The sequence below is a fragment of the Thermobia domestica genome, chromosome 5, assembly GCF_964235325.1.
Source record: "Thermobia domestica chromosome 5, izTheDome1.hap1.1, whole genome shotgun sequence".
In the NCBI taxonomy this organism is placed as follows: Eukaryota; Metazoa; Arthropoda; class Insecta; order Zygentoma; family Lepismatidae; genus Thermobia; species Thermobia domestica.
In genome coordinates, this window is record NC_137458.1 from 237,799,414 (window position 1) to 237,826,325 (window position 26,912).

At 37.4% G+C, this 26,912-nt stretch overlaps 1 protein-coding gene across 1 annotated transcript in view; it reads right to left on the reverse strand.

Annotated features, from left to right (window-relative positions):
- The window catches only part of LOC145686471 (1-acyl-sn-glycerol-3-phosphate acyltransferase gamma-like), a 219,903-nt gene extending 193,601 nt beyond the window's left edge, over nt 1–26,302 (reverse strand). Inside the window, exon 1 of the mRNA XM_081759814.1 lies at nt 26,193–26,302. The gene's annotated coding sequence lies outside the window, so the exon portion shown is untranslated. The remainder of the gene's footprint in view (nt 1–26,192) is intronic.
- Between the last annotated feature and the right edge of the window lie 610 nt (nt 26,303–26,912).

Sequence of the window (26,912 nt, forward strand, 5' to 3'; positions counted from 1 at the left end):
TGAGACACTTTCCTAAGCAGTTTTTCGAAATAAAGGCTTTTGAATGAAGTCAAATTTTCAATCTCTTGTATCTTTGTTCCTATTCACCCGAAATCTGTTATATGATGATCGTAGTATTAGACACTAAAATACTTTGAATATGCATTGCCCCGACCTTCTCACCTGCTTTGCTATTATTATAGAGTCTGCCAAAATTTGCATGTCCTTGTTCTCGTTTAACACGTAAATTTGAAACATGCAATAATGCTGTTTGAAAAATATGATTTTACGTTGGGTTCGCAATACTGTTAACCTGGCGGAGCACAGACTATGTCACAAATTTTAGAGCTATTGTCTATTAGCTTAAAAGTTACAAGGGGATATCTACAGATGGTAATCAGAAAAATGGAAACACCTGTAGTTGGCAACACGTCAGATGTATGGGTTGGCAGTGGTGTCGTGGCGCCCGCAGCGCCGGACCGCTGGTGGTGATGTGTTAGGTCGGTCTCCATACTACGTCAGGTGCAGTGGAACAGCAGTGTCCAGTGGCTGCAGTAGACAGAGGTAGTGTAAAATGGGAGACCTCTCAGATTTTCAAAGAGGGCAAATTGTTGGTGCGCGGTTATGTGGAGTGAGTGTGACGGCAGTGGCTACTGTGTTAGGTGTGTCGCGTGGGACAGTATCGAAGGTGATGACGGCCTACACAACACACGGGAAAACCACATCGGGGAAGCGGAACAGTGGGCAGAAGAAAATCATGAGTGACAGGTCACGCCGGGTATTAAAGCGCATTGTCACGCACAACCGTCGTGCCACTGCGGAGCAAGTGACGAAGGAACTTAATCAGCACCTCTCCCACCCTGTTTCGACAATCACAGTCCGCCGCGAATTACATGACATGAACTTACGGGGTCGTGTTGCACGGGCCAAACCTCTCATCAGGGACCATAACGCTTTCGCACTCCGCAAATGGTGCCGCGACCATGCAACTTGGACCGTTGAGGACTGGAAACTTCTGATATGGTCGGATGAGTCATCCTTCACCCTATTCCCAACCACGGGCCGTGTTTATGTGTGGAGAACGCCCAAAGAAGCTTATGATCTGCAGTGTCTCCACCCAACTGTGAAACATGGCGGCAGCTCGGTGATGCTGTGGGCCGCCATATCATGGTTTTCATTGGGTCCTGTGGTCACACTTAGCGGACGAATCACTGCCAACGATTATGTCGCAATTTTAGGAGACCACTTGCATCCTATGGTCCGGATGTTGTTCCCGGACAATGACGCCATCTTCCAGGATGATAATGCACTCATTCACACAGCTGGCGTTGTTGCAGTGTGGTTTGAGGAACATCGGGATGAAGTTCCACACCTCCCCTGGCCCGCCCAATCCCCAGATCTCACCATAATTGAACATCTGTGGTCCGTCTTGGAAACACGACTCCGGCGACGATTTCCACCTCCATCCTCTCTCTCAGAACTGGCCGATGCCCTGCAAGAGGAATGGTGTAAAATTCCACTTGCTACCATTCACGACCTCTATGCCACCATCCCACGTCGCATCAAGGCTTTCTGAAGGCGAAAGGTGGCCCGACACCATATTAATCTGGTAAGTTGCAATTTCGTTCAGGTGTTTCCATTTTTCTGATCACCATCTGTAGATATTGTCCGTTTACTGTAGCTTGACGCTGTATTTTGACACAAAACCTGGCTAGTGAATTTTACCAGTCCTTCCCCTTCTTTCCACTTATAGCAGTGGTAACAGTGGCACTAACTCATCAACTTTAGCACTAGTAGGGTTTGGTATTTGCAAGTTGCGTAAATTTCGAAACAGTTTACTTCTTCTCTAAAGAAACACTTCTAATCAGGGTCGTAACTTGTGTGGGGCAGGGGAGGGGCAACTGCTTCCCAGGGAGGTTCCCCGCCGTTCGAAGGGGTTCATTTGGAGACAAAATTTTCTTAATCCATATAAATACGAACATGAAATTATAAATGAAGCATCAAACAGTATCATTACATTACATAAAGCAGCGCACAAAAGGTAAATAAAACAAGTGAGTCGTGGGCTCACTTCAGTAAAAAACGTTTATTATTAGGGTCCCTAGAAATAACATTTATTCGTATGGCTTTGAGATTTGTCAATATTGTCCCCTTAACTAATTTTTCATGTATGGAAGGGACCCAGACGCGTAAGTAACGGCCCCGCAGACCTTGCCGTGAGGGAGGGCGCACAGGCTCCAGAGGGGCATAAATAGTAAGAGAAAGATAGAAAGAGGGGACCCAAGAATGAGAAAAGCAACTTTTTCTAGGAGGCCCAAATACATGTATTAATGCTTGCCCCCCCCCCAAAAAAAAAATCTAAGTTACAGCGCTATCTCTAATGTGAATTTATTGGTACAATTCTGCTAATAGTTAACTATATCAGGTTGGTCTCTTTAAACCTTGGGCCGTGGAAAGAAACAATCTTACAGAAGGATAGTATTCAAATTTTTAAGAAGGTAGGGAAAAGAGAGCGAGGATGAGAAAGATGAGGAGAAGAAAAGAAAGAGAATGAAAGAAACACTTCTACATTTACTTCATAATGAATGTAAGCACATATAAACGAAAAAGGGATATCGAAACCCACCACCACAATATTTGCAGAAGTATTGGCAACATAATATTCTGAAGGAATATATTTCACGCCAATTCTGGGGCCTCAGTGTTTGGGCCAATTCTGGACTTACCAGAGTTGGCGTGGGTCAATGAAAACTTGACCCACGACCCACTGACCTACCACCCACTGTGACCCACCACCCACGTGACCCACTCTGACCAACCATGACCCACGGTGACCCACTCTGACACACCACCCACCGTGACCCACCATGACACACCACCCACGATGACCCACTCTGACCCACCACCCACCATGAACCACTCTCATCCACTGTGATCTATTCTGACTCACCAAAATCCATTGTCATCAACTCTGAACACGATCCACGGCCTCTTCTGTACTGACTAAAGAGTTTACACTTGTAATAAAACATGACTGTGAAATTGTCACTAATCGGAGTTTGAATTTCTAGTCAATCGCTCAAGCACCGCTCTGTCAGAATAACGGTGGATCTGATCTTTATGATGTAAAATGGTAAAGTGTTTGTCAGTGAGGAAATTGAAACAGTTCGAGGTGGGGGGAAATTAGTGTGTGCGTAAAATATACTTGCACTAAGAGAGTTTCTCAATTCATTGCAAAAGAAACTTCTATTAGCAGGAAAATACCCCTGTACAATATGGAAAAGGTTATGGTTTCTCAGTTCACAGTATTTTTCTCACAAAAAGACTTGAAAAATCAGTTTTTCATAGTGTATAAAGGTGCTCGGGTACCCTATGTGAGAGAATCTCCATAAAGTATGTTCATAATTGTAATTTGTGCAATCACTAAACACCACGTTAAATTTAAGTTACAAATATGCATAATTGCAATTATTATGAATATTTATTCAAAGTAGTTTACCTAAAGCAAAGAAGAGACTTACTAAAAAATAGGTACAAAGTTGAATAGCACAAATAAGCCATTAGTAATACAAGTAGGCCTATACATTTTCTATAGCTCGTAATTTTCCACTTTAAAACAAACCCGAAATCGGGTTTATTTCCTGTTGGTAACTTTTTGGTGGTAAATCATCCGCAGCGGAATGATGTCCATCCTTCAGCCAAGAAATAACTAGCTCGTCTACTTTGAGCTTGTTTAGCGGTGGACCATTAACATTGATGAACAACAAGTTAGACAATGTTTGAGCACTTAGTCTATTTCTAATATCAGTCATCTGTAAATTCGTAAGGGGAAATCCCCGTTCGCACTCTGTCATGGAAATTGATAATACTTCTACCCGATTTCTGCAACTCCTTATCGACAATCTACTTGTTAGACGTAAGTCTGATAACGATTTTTCTTGGTCAGTTTTGAAATACTCAGCAAGAAGTGTCATCTCTATATCACCATACAACATCTTTTCCATATCGACCATGTCAGTTGACAATGTCGACTCATGGAGAACAGAAACTTCATCTACCACGCCTTCGATAAGGAATCTTGTGAATAAATTATCAATTAAAGCCTGATAAACTGAAGATTTCTTATTTGTTTATAAATTTAATTTTTGTAATTACATATGAAGGTTTGATGCCATTACGAAGTTCCCTTTCTCGTCTAGAAAGCGAAAGAGAACGTGGTTCCTGGAAAGTGTTCAGAGGTGAATGGGAATTTCTCTCCTTCTTCCCCTTCAATTACCACACTGCTGTTTGCCATGTGCCAAATTACGATGAATTTTAATTAAATTATCATAGTATAATTATTTCCTTGTTGAATTATCAATACTTTTCAGGGAAAAAAAGGATGAAATTTGAAAGTTCCAAATCAAGGTAAGTAGACCAACGTAAAGGGAAAGAAGTGTAAAATTTTCCATATATATACGTACAATCCAAACTTCAAATTTCCGTGTAATTAAGCTTACAGTACAAATTTTATGCCTATTTTAGTCACAAGTTTTTGGGTTGATTGCCCTGTGCTGTAAGCGGTCCATATAATAAACATAAGCTTCAGCAATTATTATAGTAGAAAGCAATGGATATATGAAGCCAAGCACTGTAATTTTTTGTTTCTGATTTTTTTCTTAAATAACATCGATCGTTTTCGATCATTTTTACAAACCAACTCACTACCAATTTTCCATATATAGAAAGTGCCCCCCTCCATAAAGGAGAATTTAAAAAAATGCTAGGACACATTCTGTTTATTTTCAATAAAGAGTTAATACACTGAATTTCAGCTCGGTAAGTATAACGGCTTGCGAAAATTCGGATCCTCACCATCCTTAGGATATGTAGCTATTATAATGAAAGCAATACAACATCCCAATTTGGATTAAGGCCTAATTTTATCACATTTATCTAGGGAAAACATGCAACGTAGAATTGATTTTACCTCTTTTTTACTTCATTAATTACTGATGGAATTGAAACTCAAGTAATAGGAATATTTCCTAAGGTAGATGAAAGGAATGAAAACAATTTAAAGTTTCGGATTTTCCAGCACAAAACCAACTTGACGAGAACTGGGATCGAATCAGAAACCTCACACATCAAACGTGAGTGTTGTACTACTCAGACAACGGACTCCGAAGCTGTAGTGGACAGACAGACATACAAACTCTGTTTGAATCGACTAGCAGACGTTCTCTTCGCTCGCTTTAATTAGAGTAGACAATACATAATGAGATATAGAGCTACAGCATTTACAAGGATGAGGAACCGTTGTTGGTTAGCTGTGTATGAGTGAATTCGAACACAATACACAATACGAACACAACTGTAATTTGGTCTAATATTTTCAAAACTTCGCACCACTCTGTCAAAAGTTAATCGCAATAGCCGCCACTGTTATGACGTTTGCTTCCCACGCTTGCTCTTTTGGTCTTCATCTTGAAGATAATAATGAACGAACTTTCGCCTGATTTACGTCAAAGAAATGATAACATTAAAGTACATTGACAGATAAAAGTATTTTGATATCATTGTGGAACAGTATTTGATAAAGTTCTCGTGTCATCATCTCAAAGTTATATTTAAATCTTAAGAGCTATAAATAAACAAATGTAGAAGATTACGACATAAATTAAATTATGAAAATTAATAAGAATACAAAATGAATGGAATAAACAACATTTTAATTAATAAAATCATTTTAATCATTCCGTATTGAGAAGTGTATAAATAAAAAAAAGTCATTTTAATGACTTAGTATTGAGATTGGAACCGTAATATAATATTATTGCTCATACTGAAAATAAATAAATCAATCTTGATTTTTCTTAAAGCTGTAGTATTTAGTGGAAAAATTATATATCACAAAATTTTCGAAATCAATATTTTATGAAATTTGGATAAGTTAGGTGTAGATTAATCTTTACAAAACACTGAAATTAGGTATCCCACAGAATGTATATGCATAAAGACTGAAACAATGATTTCTTGTAGATGGACTGTTTAAACCTTAACGTCTTGCCTCCTTACCGTGGTAGTGGGTACACTGAAATCTGAAGCGCTCCAAATGATATAGAGATGAAAATCACTTGCTGGTATTTCATTAGTGGCACTTTGCCTTGTTAAATAGATATGGAAGTATTTTAAACTGACTCTAATAAAGAGAGAGATAAACCATGCAGGGTGCCACAAGCAACCCACAATAAATAAATAAATAAATAAATAAATAATGAAAAAATAAAAAAAATCAATTTACTGCATTTTATACATTATCATTGCCTTAAATTTTGTTTTATTTAACTAACTTAATTTTCTTTCATGCCTTTGAAAGTATATAACTCCAGACGTTAGCTTTCAGTTCCAAGATAAGGGATTAGAATGCTAGAAGCTCTCTAAATACGTTGCCTTACTTGATTCAAGAATATTTTCTATTGTTAAAAGGAAATATATGTATGCAGTATATATCCAGTATCCAGTTTCATTCAAAAGTTTCTAAAACTGTATTCTAAGAAGGGGTAATTCTCAAAAGTTTCTGGGGAACACCGTAGATGCTCTACTAAATCTGAAATGTATTTCGTACTCAATATCCCCACTTGTAATCTGTAAATGAGAGTACTCCAACTGGTACTCCTATTTTTATGACGTTTGTACAATTTAAAATGCACGGGCTATCGCACTAAATGTTCTCCCTCCAAACTAAATTGCTGCAGTTATTACTGAATCATTTAGTAACAAAATACGAACAGAATTAGGTGTTTTCGCTCGGAGAAAATTTACCTCCCATCAGAAGTAAACTACTCTTTGTAGATTTTTCCATGAGAATGATTTATGATAGTATATATTAGGATTGTTAATAAAGTATTTTGTTTATGAAATGAAAACAATATATCATGAAATAAAATGAAAATTTAGTTTAATGTCCCACGATTGTGCTCCTTAGGCTAAATGGGACGGATGATTAATGCAAGTGAATGATTGTGAAATTAAATTCTTTGCTACCTCTCAGTGGGAATCGAACCTGGGATCACGTGTCCCAAAATGTTTAGTTTTAAATATTCTTTCCCCCATCTTTCTCGCCTCAACCATAGGTTGGTGGGTAACATGGAAACTTTGAAACTTTTCTATCGCTTCGGAGAGCTGTTTTATACTTTGATAAGGTCTCTTCTTCGCAACTGCATCTGTATACTCTATCCTTTGCCTTCCTCTTCCTGGTTATCCTTCTGCCTTTCCCTCTATCAATATGGTGATCCAATCGAAGTGCCGAATAAGATGACCAAGTATGATATTTCTTCTTTTTCCTATTATCTTCATGATCTGTCGTCCTTCATTAGCTTCCTTTACTACGTCTTCATTCCTTTTCCTTTCGGTTCATGATATGCGCAGCATTCTGCGCCAACACCACATTTCAAATGCTTCCAGCTTGACTATATCAGCTTTTCTCAGTGTCTACGTCTCTGATCCTTATAGCGCCACAATCCCTACCAGGGTCTTAATAAATCGTTTTCGGATGTCCAACGACACATTTCTTGATGTTAGTTCTCCTCATTTCGTATTGAATGCTTGTTTTGCCTGCGCTATTCTTGAACCTAATTCTTTTTCACTTCTTCCGTCCAAGGATATTAGACTTCCTAAATAGAGGAATGACTTAACGTCTTCGATTTTCTCTCCCTTTAGCCCTACGTTTGCCCCTTCCTGTCATGCTGATGTGCAATTTATCACTTTGGTCTTTTTATTTATTTTCATTTTACATGTTTTTTCCAGTTTGTCGTTCAGGTTTGAAAGTGCTTCCTACAAGTCCTTTTCGTTCTTTCTCCTCTATCAGTGCTATGTCATCAGCAAACCTTATTGAGCTGAAAACTTGGCCATTTACTTTTACTCCTTTCTCGTTTTTATCAAAGAATTCTTTCATGATCTATTCTATATAGGCGTTGAACAGGAGAGGTGAAAGTCCACATCCTTACCTTATTCCTTTACTTTATTTACTTATTCTTGCTTACTTTTTATCTCTTCCTATAACAGTTGTCTGGTTCCTGTAAAGTTGATATACTATTCTTCTGTCTTTGTAATCTACCTCAGATTCTTCAACGCTCTGAACATGATATTCCAATCTACGTTGACGAAACATTTTTCTTTATCTACAAATGCTATCACAGTTGGTTTGTTTATACTGATGTGCTGTTCCATGATCAACCGTGGACTCAGTATTGCTTTCCTTGTTCCTCTTTTCCTCCTGAATCCAAACTGGTCCTCCGATAGCTGTTCGATTTTCCTTCCATTCGTTGTGTGTTAATTTTGCACAATCTTTTTGATGCATGTTAAAGCAAACTTAATGTTCTGTTTTCTTCGCATTTCTGTGCGCCTTTTCTCTTCGGGATAGAGACCAATTTGCTTTTCTCGAAGTCTCTTGGAATTTTTAACGAGTTGTATATTTCATTAAATGGTTCCTTTTCTGTTGCTATTCCGAGATTCTTAATCACGTATTTTGATATTTGGTCTATTCCTGGGGCTTTATCATGTTGCATTTTCTCCAAAGCATTGTCAAATTCGCACTGTAAAATTGATTATCCTAATTCATTTTCATCGTCGTCTTCTTCCTTCTCTATCTCTTCTTCGTTTACTCTGTTTTCTTTGTAGAGTTTTTCAATGTATTCCTTCCATCTTCTTGTTATCTGCTCCTCTTCTATTAGTGTTGTCCTTTCATTGTCTATGATAATGTCTGTGAGTTTCTTTTTCTCATTGAACTGTTTTCTAACCTTTCTGTAAGCTGTTTCTGTATTGTCTTTGAATATATTTTCCTCAATTTCCTTGTGCAAGTTGTTTATCCAGTTTTCTTAGGCTTTCTTTACTTCTCTGTTGATGTGATTCTGCACCCTTTGTATTCCTCTTTGTTTGTTATCTTGAACTGTCTTCTTTTCTCCATAATTTCCAATATTTCTGTTGTTATTCAGAGTTTATATTGGGTTTTCGATTCTCTTCCTATGTGCTCGTAAGCTGCTTTTATAATCCCTGTTTTTATGGTTTCCCATTTTGAGTTGATGCCATCACCCGCTAAAGCTACCTTAGACGTATCTTTATCTCTTGCAGTTACAAATTCCCTTTTTGTGTTTTCATCTCTTCTTAGCTTGATTGTGTTCCATCTTTTGTTTGGTGCTACCACTCTTTTCTTCTTTGGTCCGAGTTTGCTCTACATCAAAATCAACGTCTACACCTGGGAAACTGTTACTGTTTTTCACTTTGTTTCTAAATGCTTATCGGACCAGTATATAGTCTATTTTGTATTTTCCTTTGTCTGCTGGTCTTGTCCACGTATATCTTCTTCTTAGTAGTGGTTCCAAGAGCATACTTGTTACAGTCAGATTATGGCTCTGTATGGTATACAGGGTATGGATGAGGAATGGTATACAGGGGATTCGCTGATTTCCAAGATATTTCTATTTCCTCATCTGTGTAGCTTGATGTAGGTTTATATAGTGTGATTATCGTCATATTCCTCGGCTCTTTCGCTATCTTCAACATTACTATATTTCATTGTATCTTCAGCTGCCAATAACTTTCTGTCCTATCTTCTTATTCAACACAAAACTGACTCCTGCTGTACTGTTTACAGTTGCTGAGTAAATCATTCTGAAGTCTCCGCTCCACATGCCTCCTTCATCAGGCCACCTAACTTCGCTGATTCTCAAGTTGTCTATCTTCATGCGTTCCATTTCTTTCTTCAGGTTTTCCAGTTTTCCACATTGTAACAGCGATCGCATATTCCAGGTTCCTATCCTGCAGGCGTTTCGTTTGATGACGACCGAGGAGGCCCTACTTTGTTTCTCTCCACTGCCGGAGACGACCCTCTGTGAAAGAGTAGAGTCGTATTGCCTAATATTATATTTTCTTATTTTTCTTTCCATGTTGCTTCTTAGGGAGTAGAGACTGAGAAAGGTGATGGTGTCCCAAGTTCTTCCACCTCGCAGTGAAACATCCATAGAAGACATTCAGTCCCTACCTGTTTTTCTCCACATCTGAGCCTTGCCGATGTCAATCATCTTCAGCCTCAGTGTGGTAACGGTAGAGCTATTGCCCGTTACCATAACATCTCTCTTCGTCTGGCTCCCACCCCTAAAGACCTGTCCTGCGTAAGAAGTCTTCTGATAGCGAAGCTATCTCTGGCGTAGCTCTTGGAATCGTTGGAGCACGCAAGCCCTCCCAGCGGCAAGTGTGTGTGTATTTACGTATGTATATATACACAGGGTGTTAATGAACTAGACTGACAAACTGAAACAGGTGATTCCTCATATCAAAATTAGGAAAAATGTTCATATGGACTTGTGGTCAGAATTACATAGTTTCAGAGCTAGAGCTATCCAACAACGTGGGAAAATGAATTTTGGGGACGAATATCTCCAGAACTATTAGCCATTGAGCTGAAATGGCATGTTATTGTCTTAGACTTGTAATCTGCTCTTTCCAAAAATGCATAATTCTGAATCGTTCAATGATGTCGCTAGAGGGTCTCCTACAGAAAGCGGGGGACCATGGATATTCCTTAAGATAGATAGGTCCGATTCATGGCAGATAGAATGACTTCCCAGGAAGTAAAAGAAGCCATTGACAGGCCATGTATATTCCTCCCACCTCCCTCTCCCCAACGTCGCTCCGCCAAAGCGAAATTATAAAAAAACATCCCAGGCACGAACCTCAAAATTTGATCGAGATCGGTTGGGTGGTTCAGGAGTTATTAAGTTTTATTAATTTATTTTATATTTCCCCTCCTCTTCCACTCCTAAATTCTACCGTCAAAATGAATAGATAAAAACACTCCATCTATACGAACCTCATCTACGTTAGAAACTTGATCGAGATCGGTAGGACGGTTTACAAGCATAGTCAATTTCAATTTTATATAGATTAATAAGGGAAAATCTAGGAAAACCTTCTTTACGATTTTCTTTTTTTTAAAAATGATTTATAATTCGTTTAGATTTGTAGAACTCACTTATGCATGTAAATGTTTATACATGTAAATGGTTTTAGAATCGTGTATTTCAAAACATACGACACTAAATGAGTGTCCACATGAATAAGTCTCATTTTATTTAAATTCGAGGTGATAAAACTGACATTTAAAAAATAAAATACAAAGGACTATTTATATACGGAAAGAGATAAACTTAGAAAACGATTCACTTGTGCTACCCAAATATATTTAAGTTAAGGATTTTTTGCAAACACTAATACGTAATTCCGAACACGACATAGTTTAAATTATTCTCAATGATCTTAAATGCGGAGTACATTTTACTAGGTAATCATTGAGGAACATGACTTTTCACCCACATTTGAATTCATGGGACAACTAATCCCTCTGTTCCTCTTCGGTTCCTACACCCCTGTATATGAAGGTATATCGTCCCTTTCCGGCATTAACGCAGTAAACGACATTTTTTTCGAAATTGACTTTTTTGCAGTTTTTGGCTCAGAATTTTAAGGCGCATCGAATGGTCTAATCGCCATGTTTCTATCTTTAACCGTTGCCGAGATAGCTATGTCGCTTACACGGGTGTAATTAGACTTGCTGGAGGCAAAAATGTCGTATGTAACACTCAGTCGTTTGTATTTACAGTATAAATGTTTCCGATGAAACGAAGAAACTGACTTGTAGTCTAGATTGTTTCAAACACCAAATTATTTTCGTGCTTGGAGCAAATAAATGTGGTATGAACATAATTATTACAATATTTCATGGCAAGAGTGTAGTAAGCGACAGCTTGAAGTTGGTAATGAGTCGCTTGAAACAATTTTGATGTAATGATATCAATGATTTCCAGTATTTGTTGCAGTTCTCTTTACCTGCTAAGAACAAATACTTTTCCTTACAGCAATTTTGCTATCTTAAAAATATATGTAAGAAGCTCTCAGCCTCACTTGTGAAGTAAACGGTAATATTGTTATAGCTACTTACTGCTATTTTACTTGTAATAACAGTGTGTAATGTCCTATAATACATTTTAAGGTTTCCTATTTCGGTGCAGAAGTTCTTAGGCGAAAAATTCCGAAGCTGCACAAGCGTCCAATTTACACGACTTCAGAGCGCCTATTGGGAAAAAATAGTGTGTTGCGAGCAAGTACGGGGGAAGGAGCTAAGAGGTTTTACGCTTGGCGTTTAATACATTTTTCCCAGTAGACTGAAAGTGACAATTGTATTGACCATGCAAGAGGAAAACAATGGTAACGTTTGAAGCAACTTTTAGCAAGTTTTCACAATGATTGTTTCCGTTTCCTTTACTGTATGGTTTCAGATATCATTTTTTTAACATTATTTCACTAAATAGTAGGCTAAAATAAATAATTTCGTTTTCATTTATAATAAATATAATAATTTCAAAACTTGTCAACAAAATAGGAACAGAAATTCTTTAGTGGGCCTGGTATGTATTAAATAGTCGGTTATTTTAATGGTTTCAGGGATAATGGTAAAATTATTGTACATATGCGTCCTTTTCAACAATAGATGGGGGAAAGCAAATTTATGTGTACTTAACCTTAGCACAACAACGCTTCTGCGAGTTGAATTAAAATCCTAAACAACAAACTATTCGCAGAGAGTACATGCAACGGCATTCTTTGTGTGAATATAAGCCTAACGATGGTAATTGTTGTCGGGCAGAAAAGAAAACTTAGGTGTAACTAGGTGTAGTTTCGGTGTAAATATGTGTAGCTTAGGTGTAAATAGCGGGCCTAGGGGGCATAATGCTAAACCAAAGTCTAGAAAATCCCTTGAAAAATTAAAATTCATGAAAATAATTATGATTTTTTGACATTAATTTCTACCAGTTGCATCCACTTCCACAAATATTTTCATTGAAGTAAGAAATATACATTTAACCTGAGATGGTGTTTTTCCTATTGAGTAAGATTATATTAAGAACTATTAGAAATTATTTATTCATTGTTTTACAGTTAACTTTAGTATGTCAATTATACAAGGGCCCCTTTGATGGAGCATTCCATTACCCCATATGACCGTATCCATCCTAGACTTTAATGCTAGGATCGATACGCCTATGATCTCGGGGAACTACTATCAACATACATGGGTTGATATTCGCCGTAATGGACTGAAGATTTTTTTAAAGAATATCAGTGGGTCTTAGAAGTTTAAACTTTGCCTTTAAAACGTTTAAAATATCGTTGAAAAGCCGGACATTTTTCTGTTTAATGAACGATTATCAAAGTTTCGTGAACATGTTTTTCAGTGTTTAATAAACTTCCTGTGTACAACTGGATAAAAGTCAAGGTAAAATATGAACAATCACAAAAGTGTGTTCTAAACATCCTATCACTTAAATGGAAATGTATAGAACAATATCCCGGTTTCACACACTGAAAATAATGTAGGACTTCATTATTTTAGGATGCCTCTATGTGTGCATGTATTTTATGTTTGTCCACTAAGATCTTCGAAAATTCTTATTTGAGCGCAGCTTTTTGCATTAGGTAACACTGTTCAGCTTACGGAATGGTGAAAGAGTCGTTAAAATTCAGTAAACATGTTATAAAAAATATTCCTATTGTTGACAAGTTATTACGAATGATTATTTTATACACTAAGACTACCTGGTAAACGATCACTACATTAGGGAAACTTATCTAATAGCGTGTTCATTCTGGGTAATCAAAGCATTCAAACGCTTATGAATAGATTCCTCAACGTATACTCCTTGTATTCTGCAGGTTCAGTCCAAGCCATCTATACTGCAGCAGTTCCTGCAAGTGGTGCACATTTGGACGATGTGCAGCACATTGCACAGAACATCACAGCATGTTCCATACATGCTTAATAGGGTTAAGTCTGGCAATTTCGGATATCAGGGTAGTATTGAAAACTCATTTTCATGTTCCTCCAACCATTATGTAAAAAACGCAGCCCGATTACACCTTCCGTTCTCCTGCTAGAATATGGCGCTGCTCTCTTGGACTTGGAGGTATGGGATATGAAAAGTTTAATCGAGTAAGAAATGCTTGTGCGTCGCTTCCCAGACCCAGACAATAAACAGCACCGCCACCGTCCTATTGAATTACCATGCTGCAATCCGGAGACGTATACTCATGCTGTTTCAAACAATCCAACAACATGGTTCAGTGAAAAGCGTGACTTACCACTGCAGATAACCTTCTTTCATTGATCCATAGTCCAATGATCCCTTCGCTTTTGTTCATGTCAGCCGTATGTTATTTCTGTGTTATTGTTATAGTGTTGGTCTACAGCTATGTTGCCCTAACCGATGTAAGGTATGTCACATGGTCATGGTTGAAATTTTTTGTAGGATTTATTGGCCCACATTGTGCTGGTGCGTCAATTCCTCCACTGGCATATGCCTGTGGTGAGATACCATAGTGCTAATCGTTGTTCATTTTCTGCCCACCGCACGTACCTGATCCAAGTGTGATCGCTTAGCGTATGACGGACCGTCATGAGCACTGTTGGAAAAATCTTGACACTTTAGCGCTTGAACATCCCACAAGTACGACTGTCTCAGGTGTACTGGCAGCAGTCATTTGTGCCCCAACAGTTTGCGCTAGTCAAAATTTACTCACATTATTTTGTTTGCCCATAACGGGCATCGGCTGCATTCTATTATGTTCGGTAGCCGTGCGCGCCTTCCATGTTACCTGCTCATGACGTGGAAGTTACGTGTTATGGATATTTGATGGCGGTTATACCTATTGTAATGATCGTTCTGTGCATATAAAATCTAGCTGTTAAGAAAGGTTGCTTTTAGTAACTAATTAGCAAGGTCAATTAGTTGTGGTCTTTAGGAAATTAAGGGTCAGGCCGGAGAAGAATAGAGAGCAAGGATGTGGAAAGCCAGCGGCTCTGGCCTTACAGAAGTGCCGACCCGGCATTCGCCTGTTAGACTGAAAAATATCACGGAGATCTTCAGTTTGGATGACTGGCTAGAACAAGGTTCGTGCTCACGTTCGACCTATCCAATGCTGTTTGGTAGGCAGGCAAGTTGCCCCTACCCGTCCGGCCAGGTAACAAATTGTCAATGTTAATTATATAAAAATTAACCGATTTCAAAGAGCGTGATAAAAATAGCAGAGTAATATTTTCCTGAAGCTTCGACTTACACTATCACGTGCTAATACTTATAGCTGACCTTTTAGGTCAGTGCAAATCAAAGCTACCTAATTTATTTAATGGATGTAAGGTTTCTGCCAATTTCAAAAGTCAGATTTATTTAGTAGACAGGAGGTACTATTAGTCAGAGCTTTTAAAACTATTACTTAGCACTCCACTTACAAAAAATATTACTTTTATCACATTTTAGGTCGGTTCATTTTTTTTTTTTTTTTTTTTTTGCTATTTTCTGCTTTTAATTTTCCCGTGGGAGGAAGATTTTAAATCTGACCAAACAACAAGTTAAAAAACAAGCCATGAAGCCGAGGGTACCAAACGGGACATATTCCAATATAGTTAATTGTTTGAAGAGTGAGATCATGAAAATTGGGGCTGAAGAAAGGAAGGAAAACCAAAACAAGCATCAGAAGAGAGCAGCAGTATAAGATACCCTAAACCCAGATGAGAACAAGGCTGAAGAAGGGAAGGAAAACCCAAACAAGCATAAGAAGAAAGTAGCTGTAGAAGATGCCCTAGAAACCGGATGTTAACAAAGCTGAAGAAGAGAAGAAAAACCCAAACCAGCTTCAGAAGAGAGTAGCAGTGGAAGAGACACTAAATCAGGATGAGGAGAAGACTGAAGAAGGAAAGAAAAACCCAAACAAACCTCAGGAGACAGCAGTAGAGGAAGAGACCCTAAACCCGAATGAAGAGGAACCTTTAGAAAAGAATCGAGAAAGAGATGAGCATTATTTCGCTGAGAAACGGAACTTGAGAAAAAGAACAAATTTGGGACTGAGCTATTTAGACTATTTCTCTGACGACGATATCATATTTAACTAGGCTTGTCCTTCCGAAAACGCAATAGATTGGTTGGACAAAACACCAACCTCATCAGATGGATATACCTAAGTATATTATATGTTAAGAGAAAAAGGGTTTCAGGAAATTCAGCTGGATAGTCGAATTCTGGTGATGGTTGCAATGAGGAAAGCGGTGCTAGGAAACGGAGGAAGATTGTAAGTAGAAAGATTACTTTTACACCAGAAAAGAACATCGTAGGGAAAGAGGGATTGAAAATTATAAAGAAAACTATTCAAAAAGAGAGAAAAAAGATTAAAGCAAAGTGGCCAAGCTTACAACAGAAACAGACAAAAAAGAATGGAGAAGAAACAAATACTGTACAACCAAACAAATGCAAGTCTTGCCCAAATAAATGTTCTGAAATTACGGAAGAGAGGCGCCAGTCCTTATTTAGACACTTTCGGTCTTTAAAACCGAATGATCAAAGGAATTGGATCTTAAGAGCAACCAGACAAGTTCCAGTGAAAAGAAGGAGAATTCATGGTGAGAGCCCACGGGCATCATCTTTTCAGTATTTTATTAACGAAGGTGAAGGGTATAGAAGAGTTTGTCTTCAATTCTTGCTCTCAACATTAGATACCTCACAAACGTTTATGAATTACACAGTTACACAATCCACTGAAGGCTCTGCAAAACCTGATGGTCGAGGACGTCACTCAGTTCGCCCCAATGTGACATCCGAGCAAGATGTGAAGCTCGTTGTTGAATTCATTCAAAGACTTCCTGTAGTGCCTTCCCACTACTGTAGAAATAAAACAATATGACTATATCTTCCCGAGGATCTCAAAAACGTCACTTATCTCTATACGATTTACTCACGTGGAATGAACGAAGAAGGAAATATTCCTGTGAGTGAAAGAGTTTTTTGTTATATATTTAACTCAAAATTCAACCTTGAGTTTCATAGACACAAAAAGGACAAGTGCCAGAAATGTATCGCCTTTACCAAAAAGACAGACGTAACCCAAGAAGAGAAAGCTGATTACACCTGACATATTGAAGATGAAGGAGCAAGTAAGGCTCGTTTAAAAAAACAGCAGAGTGAGTGGTAGTCAGGAAGGAACACTTGTCGCGAGTTTCGATTTGCAGAAAGTTTTGAGCGTACCTCATGGCGATTCCATGCTTTTGTACTACAGACGAAAGTATTCCGTATACAATTTCTCGATATATGAATCAAAAAGCAGAACAATTATGTATGGGGTGAGAGCGAAGGTAAACGAGGTTAGAATGAAATCGCTTCTATCCTTTCGAGATATATAGATGTAGTGGACGAACGAGGTAATGTTTCAACTGTAATCCTGTATTGCGATAACTGTAGCGGTCAAAACAGAAATAGAAATATTTTGGCCATGTTGAAATATGAACTTGAAAAATCCAAAAAACTTACAACGAATCCATATCAATTACATGGTACCGGGTCACACATATATCCCTGTGGACAGTGTGCATAGTCAAATTGAGAAAGCATCTCATAATCAAAAACTTGAAAGTCCATCCGAGTGGATTACCGTCATGAGAATGGCAAGAACAAAGCAACATCCATGAATTATGGAAGCATGGTTCTTTTAGAAATTGGTCAACTTTGGCAGCCCAAATCTTCAGTGCTAAGAAACATGAGTCAGGGGAACCTTTCTTGCTGTCAACAATGAGAGTTGTCATTTTTTCAAAAAATAGTGAATTTGCCAAAGTTAAGTATTCAATGACTAAGGACGCAGTTTATCTTACACTGAAACTTCGCCCACAAGGACAAAAGCAGCCAAGCAGACTTTATGCAGCAGCCATCCCTATCAGTAAGGCCAAGTACCAGGATTTTGTCAAATTGTGTAATCAGAATTCTACCAAAGCATCTACACGGGTTCTACCAGCAGTTACCACACACGGGAGAAGCACAAGATACCCTCCCTGAGACAGATGAAGATGAAGAAGAAATTCAAGATTGAAACACGTTGTCATCATTTTTAATTTTTTCTTGCAATAGTTAAAAATTAATATAGTTACAGTTTTGTGAAGTTTCTACAATTTGCATTTATTTAGTAAATAAATTATGCAAATTTTCATTGTATCAGTAAGCTTAACAAATCCGCAATAATTTGCAATATTCTAAGCTTTAATAAATTTAAAAAAAACGTTAAAAATAAATGAGAAAACTAAATAATGATGTCAGTTATTATTAACGTAACTATTCAGAAGATTAGATTAATTTTTACATATAAAGGAGAGGTAAGCCAAAGCATTTTTCTTGCCAAATTTATTTTAAGCAAGCAGCATTATTTCAAAAAGCGTTCAGTATTTTACCGATCAGTACACAACTATCATTCTTCAATAAACGAATCAGCAATTTATTACCATTTATTTTTCCCTAAATGTCACTTAACGCAATCTCAATATGACACCATGTGCCTTAATGCATTAATACATTTGAATGAATGTCGTTTGAACCATTGATTTGTTAAAAATTTTGTAAGCAAAAATGAATTAAGCGCCAAAATAAGTGAATATCTTTAAGCTATTATATACGTCACTGTTCTATTTAACGGAGCTTGTTTAATTATATTAGCTGTATTTTTCTTACGAAAATAGTCCAGAAAACAAAAAAGTTATTCAAGAAAAACCATCAAAATTTCAGTTTTTCGGCTCTCCTGTAAAATTTTCAAAATGTCGCTTACTGCATTAATGCCGGAAAGGGACGATATGTTTAAAGTCGGATTCAAATCACTGCTTGGATTTCTATTCGAGGCGAATCAATCATGATAACCTGACAAAGATGCTCTTTGATGAAGACTGTGATGATTTTCAGAAATTAAATAAGATGGCTGTAATGAAGCCTTTCGTAAGCAGTGTTTCTTTTAGAAAAAATGTTCCGTGGGAGGGGGGAACTAACTGCTGGTACTATTGTATTAATTATTATATTATAGATGTATTATTTTGGCACTCTCAGAGCTCCGGGGGCAAGCATGTTTGGTAGAAACATTGTTCGTAAGTGATCTCAATAATTGGTAAAGTATTATACAATATAGTGTATACGGTACAGTAAGCTTGTTTGCAACACATTCTGTTTAATCCATAGGCTGGTTGTTGGGAATCCACGCAGAGGCGAAATTCAATTAACCTCACATAATTTCTTAACTGAAAAGTCATGTGTCACTTCAACAGCAATTGATGTTTCAAGTTCAATAACCCAGACCAGTACGAATTAGCAGGACACGAATGCTCTGAAAAAGATCACTCTAACAAACAAACAAATCAACAAACAAAAAGAGTTATTTCAGTAGTAATGTTGTTATTAAATAAATACCGTAGATAAATATATTTGTTTCAAACTTAAATACATTTAAATACGAGGGATCATCAAATTAAACTAAATCAATGTCTTTGAAGTAAAATAATGAATAGTTCTACATGATCACTTTTCCAGAACTTCCTTTCCTTCCCAGTGTGATGCATCATTTTCCATTGTATCTGTTTAAATTCTTTGACAGAATTTGTAAATTGCTTTCATAGAATCTATGACTTCTGAATCAAATGAGAAATATCGACTTCAAAGCGATATACTTCAAAGCGATACAGGGTCGGATTCAGGATTTCCTGGGGGGGGGGGTGAACCCTAACAACCCCCCCAAAAAAACAGTCCCATTCAAACTTTTCCAAGTGACATGTGACAATATTCTTTACTCCTGACAACGCTGATACATAGAACGGACGGGGGTATTTTAAAGTCGGTAGCAAGTGATATGCAGGAAAAATTGATCTTCTCTCTTCCTGGGTTCTGTTTTCTTCCCTACTTGACAAATGTTATATTGCTTTGCTTGGTGAATCTTTTTCTTTCAACGGAAACATGATGGCAAAAATTTCCGGAAAGTGTTGGGTCTCCGGGGTCCTCTTTGCCACATATGACTTGGCATTGTCATGGAGGAACAACAAACACTTGCAACCCACCAAGTCCGGCTCCTTCTGCCACAAAGCACGGTGCACCCTTTGCAATTGCTGAGAGTAGAGGTCAGCAGTGATGGTTTGACCAGTGAATGAAGCTCGTATTGCACCACTTGCCGACAATTCCACTATACAGAGAGCATAATCTTTCGAGGGTGCAGAGGTGATCTTGAGGTGTAAGGAACAAGGTTACGTGGCGATATCCAATGTCTGGTACGCTTGGGAGTGTCATAGAGGACCCATTTTTCGTCACCAGTGAGCAAGTGATTAAAGTTGGGTGTGTTCAAGTGTAGGGTGAGCAAGGACAAACAGGCTATCACTCGTGATTTCTTGTTGGCTGCCGACAGTGTGTGGAGTATCCAGTTGCTTAACTTGTATGACTCCCTTTTCTATAAACCAAGTTATTGAAATAAAATTTTAGTACATCTAAAGGACATTTCCTAGAAATCCTGCCTCAAACATACGAAGTTATTGTGAGAAAAGAAAAACATAGTTTCACGTAGAACACTGTTGGGACAAATCCGTTAATACACATGCAATGTAACAAAACTTCTATGATATAACGTATAATACCACAATCGAAACTTACGGCAACTGCATCACATGGATGTTGCTGATGGAAGAAAGATTAATGATTTTATTGAAAATTGGTAGTAATAATATTACTGCCTTCCCATTCAGCAACATGTTGTACTTCTTGACTATTACCACAGCGTCGTCACTGTTCTTCAAGAAACGTAATTCACTTACGTAACTTTATAAAGAATTGTTGTCTTAAGCAATGCGGAATATTCTTAATGGGAACCTGTTATGCTTATTGAATAAAATGCTCACGAAACAATGGAACACTGCATACATTAAATCATGAAGGATGAAAAAATGCTCCTATACTTGAAACACCAAGGAACGCATATAATGAGAGGTCAATGACTCGCTATAACTAGCTACGGCATTGTATCGAACAGAAGACGTTTTAATTAAAATTTCATTACGAACGAGGCATATAGTCTCATTGAGTTTAAATACGCAGTTGTGTCCAGTAACAGTGGCGTAGGAAAGTGGACCCGAAGAGGTCCTTTAACTTCTATCTCCAAGTATCTATCCTTAACTTCTATTTGGCAGATAACAGTCCCGATTTTGTCCATATTGTCCATTGTTTTATAAAATTAGCTTTCCACACTAGTCTAGTGACTGCGTTTGTGGTGCATGGGGTCACATGTTAGATTTTTCGATGGGAAAATATTGAATGCATTACGGTGATTCGAATCCCAGCCTCAATTGTAGATCCACGTTCCACATAACCTCGGCCCTTAAAAGGGGCGCTAAACTTCAATAAACGAAAAGAACAACTTAGAAAACAACCCGCATCCCACATAAATGACATTACACTTCAACTGCTTCACGTTTCAATTATTATGGGGGTGAATATCCCCTACGATCCATGATGCACTCTTCAAATTCTACCTCCATATCCTTCCCCTTCCCCTCTTAGCACCACTTTAAACTTATTCAAACTCCATTAATCCTTTGGATATGGCTTTAATTAAAATATATTTTTCTTGTGTACTGTACATTGTACACTTTACACACTTCTTCTTCTTCTTCTTCTTCTTTTTTTAAGTTGCTAACTGATTTAAATTTTTCAATATATTCTTTCGCTTCCACTCTCAATGTCATATTTTATGTCATGAGCTTCATTTGTGGGAACTCCTGCTAATTTCACCCACTCATTATCTGAAAAACCATACTACTAAAATAAATATTGCGGAATAGCTTTACATTTCTTAACGTTGGTTTGTAATCCAGGGAACTCTTAATATATATAACATCTTTTTTATTTAAAAAAATATAACATACAGTATATTTTCGAAACATTTAAAATAAAATTGCTGGCATCCAAGTGACGTAGTCAGCTATTTCCAGTCGTTCTTCAATTTATTAGAAAGAAATAATGGCAATTCAACAGTTATAATATATCGTATGGGTAATAGCAATAATTCAGTAAACAAAGCAGTTTCAAGTTATGAATATAGGCCTATTTTAATTTATATTTTGTAACAGAAAAAAACTAAAGATTGTCTGAATTTTAAAATTGCACTACAACAAGAATACGAGTAACCTTTCAGTTTAGTCTTCTCTTGCTATTTACTATGGTTTCTGCTGTATGGGATCACAATTAATTATGGATAAATGTTTATTAAAGAATTTTAATGTTCTATTTTATAAATGTTCTCTTCTTGTAATTTTTCTCACTTTATTGATTGACTGGTTGTTTTGAGTTAAACGCCCCTTTCCAGCATCGAGGCTAATGACAGAATCTAAATCTTAAAGTGAAATTCTAACTAATACTCGAGTTTGTATTCAAGAAAATCAGGAATCGAAGAAGGAACCATGCACGCACAAATTCAGTGCACTAACCACTTGGAAGGGGCACTTTACTTATATTTTATATACAGTAGGACGTCGATAATCCGAACGCAGCCCTAGAAGTTTTTTACATTTTGTCTTAACGCTAGCAATAAACAAACAACAGTGTGTCCGTCGACGTTGTGTGAAGTCCGTGTTTTTACAAAACTTCATTCATATGCAATTGTTTGTCATACATATTTTTATTTTTATTTTCTCTTAGGCCTATAAGTTTTAAGTGCGACTTACAAGATCAGTGTAATTTAGTGTACGAGCAGGTTCTTCAGAAACATTAAATAGTCTTACGTACGGTATTGTAATTACTGTATGTACTGAATAACCACTGTATCGATAGAAGAACATACCGTACATTATATGCAATCCTAAATGACATTTTCTTGGTCATTTTCGAAAATCCGAACAATTTGAAAATCCGAACTACTTGTGATCCCAATTCGGATTTTCGACTTCCTACTGTGGGGCCGCGGTGGCTCAGTGGTACAGCGTTCACCTCTGGTGCATGGGGTCCCTGGTTCCAACCCTGCTCCCGCCAAGTGAACTTTGTTGTGGACAAACACCGTGTGCGTGGGTTTTCTCGGGGTCTCCCGTTTCCTCCCGCTTTCTTCATTCCACCATTTCATTCATTTCTCATAATCACCGTCTCCTTTAGCCTAACCGGCATAAGCGTGGGACGTAAAACTCAAAGATTTCATTTCATTTTTCGACTTCCTACTGTATATATTTTTTGACTATACACACTGTAACATTATTTACCATTGTTTATGTTAGTTTATAATGGTATCTTTCCAACAAGTTTAAAATATCGTAATATACTATGGGTAAAAGATTACTTCACAAACTTTCTCGGTTCACGGCGTCCCAAGTCAGAACATAGGCTTACCCATGACATATAGTAACATAAACTAATGTACTAACTCCTGACGCAACAGCTCATACGGTGCTAGCGTCTACCAGCAGATTTGTGCCTTTAGAGTGATATGAGGTCAGCACATTGAATCTCTCCGCCGATAATGCTAGTTTGCCTGGCACTTTGCCACTTTTTCAAGTAGCTCCCTAGTTATCCTCACGATGCAGTTCGACGCCTCCATGTAACACCATCTGGTAAGTACGAATGGCCAATCATCTTTTCTCTGACCAGGACTGCTTGACTGCATAAATAAACCAGTTGAGAACGCTCCAAGAGCATTGCCAGAACGAACTTAAAAGAACTATTTTTTCAAAATTTACATGAAACTGTATATTAAATTTATTTATTTGATTAAATTCAATAGATCAATAACTCATGACGCAATAATTATTGAATCAATATGTGGTATTGGTATTGATCAACACCAATATCATCTCTCTATGACTGACGGTTCCCTAGGTATGGTTTGCCGAAATCGGAGCGTTTTTGGTCAATATCTCGGGAACGGTAAGTGTAACGCGAAATTTCCCCACTTCTTTCAAACAGGTTTTGCTGCTCCATCGAATGGAGGGCTCCAAATTGAAAAAAAAAAAATATATATAAAATAGACACACACAAGCTATGTTTTGCGTAATGACCTCACTCACGTTCCCACCTTCTTCATTATTTACACATAATACACAATTCATGTAGTACTTTTGAGCTCCTTCGTGTTTAAGCGGTTAGCGTACGCGCCTTTGGCATGGGAGACCCGAATTCGATTGCCGGTGGGAGCTCATGTGATTCGGATTCCACGTTAATCAATAGGTCCACGTCTCATATAGCCTTGCTGCTGAAAGAGACGCTAAACTGAAAATTAATTCAACTCATGTAGTACTTTCTTTTGTTACTCTGTTACTATTAAGAACATCATCACAAATTCGACATCTTATTTACGCAATGTATTATTGCTAAGAATCGAAGTCTAAGTTGTGGGAACTTTTAAAAGTGTTTGATACACATGACCCCAACATGCTGTACACGACTCAATCACGTCGCATCTCACATCAATAGCGTGCAAAAGTTTAAAAGAAACCTCGCAACTAAACTTTGTGGAAGGAAGTATCTGATGACACGCAAACTTTCGGTCACGAAAATTTAATAACCGTAGTGGAAATATGTATGATGCATATAAATATAGACTAAGTTCTTTAATCCACATCCATATACGCATTCTTTCATTTATTTATGCTACTAAATGCTGACTACACAAATATGTCCGTACGAGGTGTTTTCAGCTAAATTTTCATAGTAGGATAAGTTACTATTATTTCTCATGATTAGCAAACCACAACATTACGCTTTGATAAAAATTATGACAGAGGAATGTCAACAAGTACGAATGCATGTTATTTGCGTTTGACGAAAGAAAAAGAAACTGTTGAAAGATTAGACATAGGAGGAGATATACCAATCAATACATATCATTTAGCTTAACAGAATGATATGCGTGAGTATACGAACTCGTGCGTAATTTTAGAGAAAATGGGGGAAAATGAATTTCTCTGTAAACCTAAAATTTGATGCTGTAAAAGAATCATGCCACTATTGCTATGAAACTAATGCTGAAGTATATGTCCATTAAATTATTCATTATTAAAGGGTGTCCCATAAAGTACGTTACTTTTGAAATGTCCACTATTTCTGTTCTCGTAATTTGGCGGGGCCGCGGTGGCTCAGTGGTAGAGCGTTCACCTCTGGTGCTTGGGGTCCCGGGTTCGATCCCAGCCCCCGCCAAGTGAACTTTGTGGTGGACAAACACCGTGTCCTTGGGTTTCCCCGGGGTTCTCCCGTTTTCTCCCACTTTCTTCATTCCACCATTTCATTCATTACTCATCATCACCGTCTCCTTTAGCCTCACCGGCATAACCGTGGGACCTAAAACTCAAAGCTTTCATTTCATATTCGTAATTTGGCAACACTGAATGTTACACGATTTTCATCTGTTGCCCTTGTGGTAATAGTCACGGAGCACCGAATAGCGCATGATACAGGGGCGGATCCAGGGGGGGCGATCGGGGCGATCGCCCCCCCCCCCAGAAGAGGAAATTTTCTTATTTTTTATATATAAATAAAACCCATCCCAAAGTTTGGAGCCCTTAAAAGTAGCAGTATGACAACCCACCGCCCCCCCCATAAGTCGGTCCTGGATCCGCCCCTGGCATGATAGTCACCTGTTTTCTGCTTGGGTAGAAATGTAGCGCTCCACTATGGAACAAAGTGTTGTCATAGTGAAAACTTTATTACAATTTTGGTGAATATTGTACAGAGGCTGTTCGCAAACTCCGTATGGAATGCTTGGTCAACTAATGCACCGAATAAGTTGATTGTGATGACGTTGACCAAACATTCCACGGAGTTTGCGAACTATTTCTGCACAACATTCACCACATTTGTAATAAGTTTCCACTATAACAACGCGTTGTTCCATAGTGAAGGCCTCCATTCCTACCCACGCACCAGTAGCTATATGTCCTAACGTCACCAAAACAAGATGGCGGACGTTTAATTAAACTGATATTACGCTGTATTACGGGCTTCTAGCGCTGCGGTGTTGCCAAATTAGGCTCTAAAAGGGTTGAAATTCCCTATATTTTGCATATTTATAGTGTAAAACATGCAACATTGTAAGATATAATTTAATTAAATTTTGATATCAATTTAATTAACCCTTTAATCAAACTCCTATCAAAATGATTAACCCTTTAATCAAACTCCTATCAAAATGATTACCCCTTTAATCAAATTGGTATTAATTTATTCAATTAAAGATGATTTCGTAGAATTAATGTAATCGCGTATGATGATATACGTACCGTTATTACCTTATAGTACTATTTAATTATATCAAATTAACCCTTTAATTATTTTTTATTGACTGAAATAAATAATATAATATTTACTTACCGCTGACGTCACTACATCCATTGGAGATTTGCGATTACAGCGCCATGAAATTAGTAGCGGGAAAATTGGGCAGCATTTCCTGCATGCTGTTTTGAAAACGAAGAAATGAATGACGGGCATTCCTGGATCCTTGAAGCTTCTATTACTAGGCTATTGCCAAATATAAAAACTCTGAGAAATTGATTTTAGTGTTTGTTTTTGTGTAAAGTATATATGCTTTATATATACCCTTTGACGCTTGTGATTGTATTATTATTATATGCTTATGGATAACAGAAAATTATATAGAATTGATAAAGAACTTGATTTCTTCTGTGCAGAATATAAGTGATTGGTGCTGCCATCTGTTGTACATTTTTACATTTGAGGAGGATAAGAGAAATTTGTGTATGAAGCGGGTGAGATTTGATATGATTGGAATGAAATACGCTAAGAAAGAAAATGAAGAGACATATTTACAGTTATGTTAAATCTTATTGATTCAAAATTGTGCAGGAGATGTAATATCCATTTTTTATCTTTGATTGTTGAATTATATAGAAAGGCATGTGTGACTGTGCTATTGCACATTTTGGCATTTTAAATTTTGATATTATTTAATACTGGTCCAAGGAGATTGATATTTGCGATTTAATGAGTAGAAGTATTTACATATTATTTAGATATAGACATACCGGTAACTTTTTACTTTTTGTTTTAACTTGTTGGATTGTAAGAGGA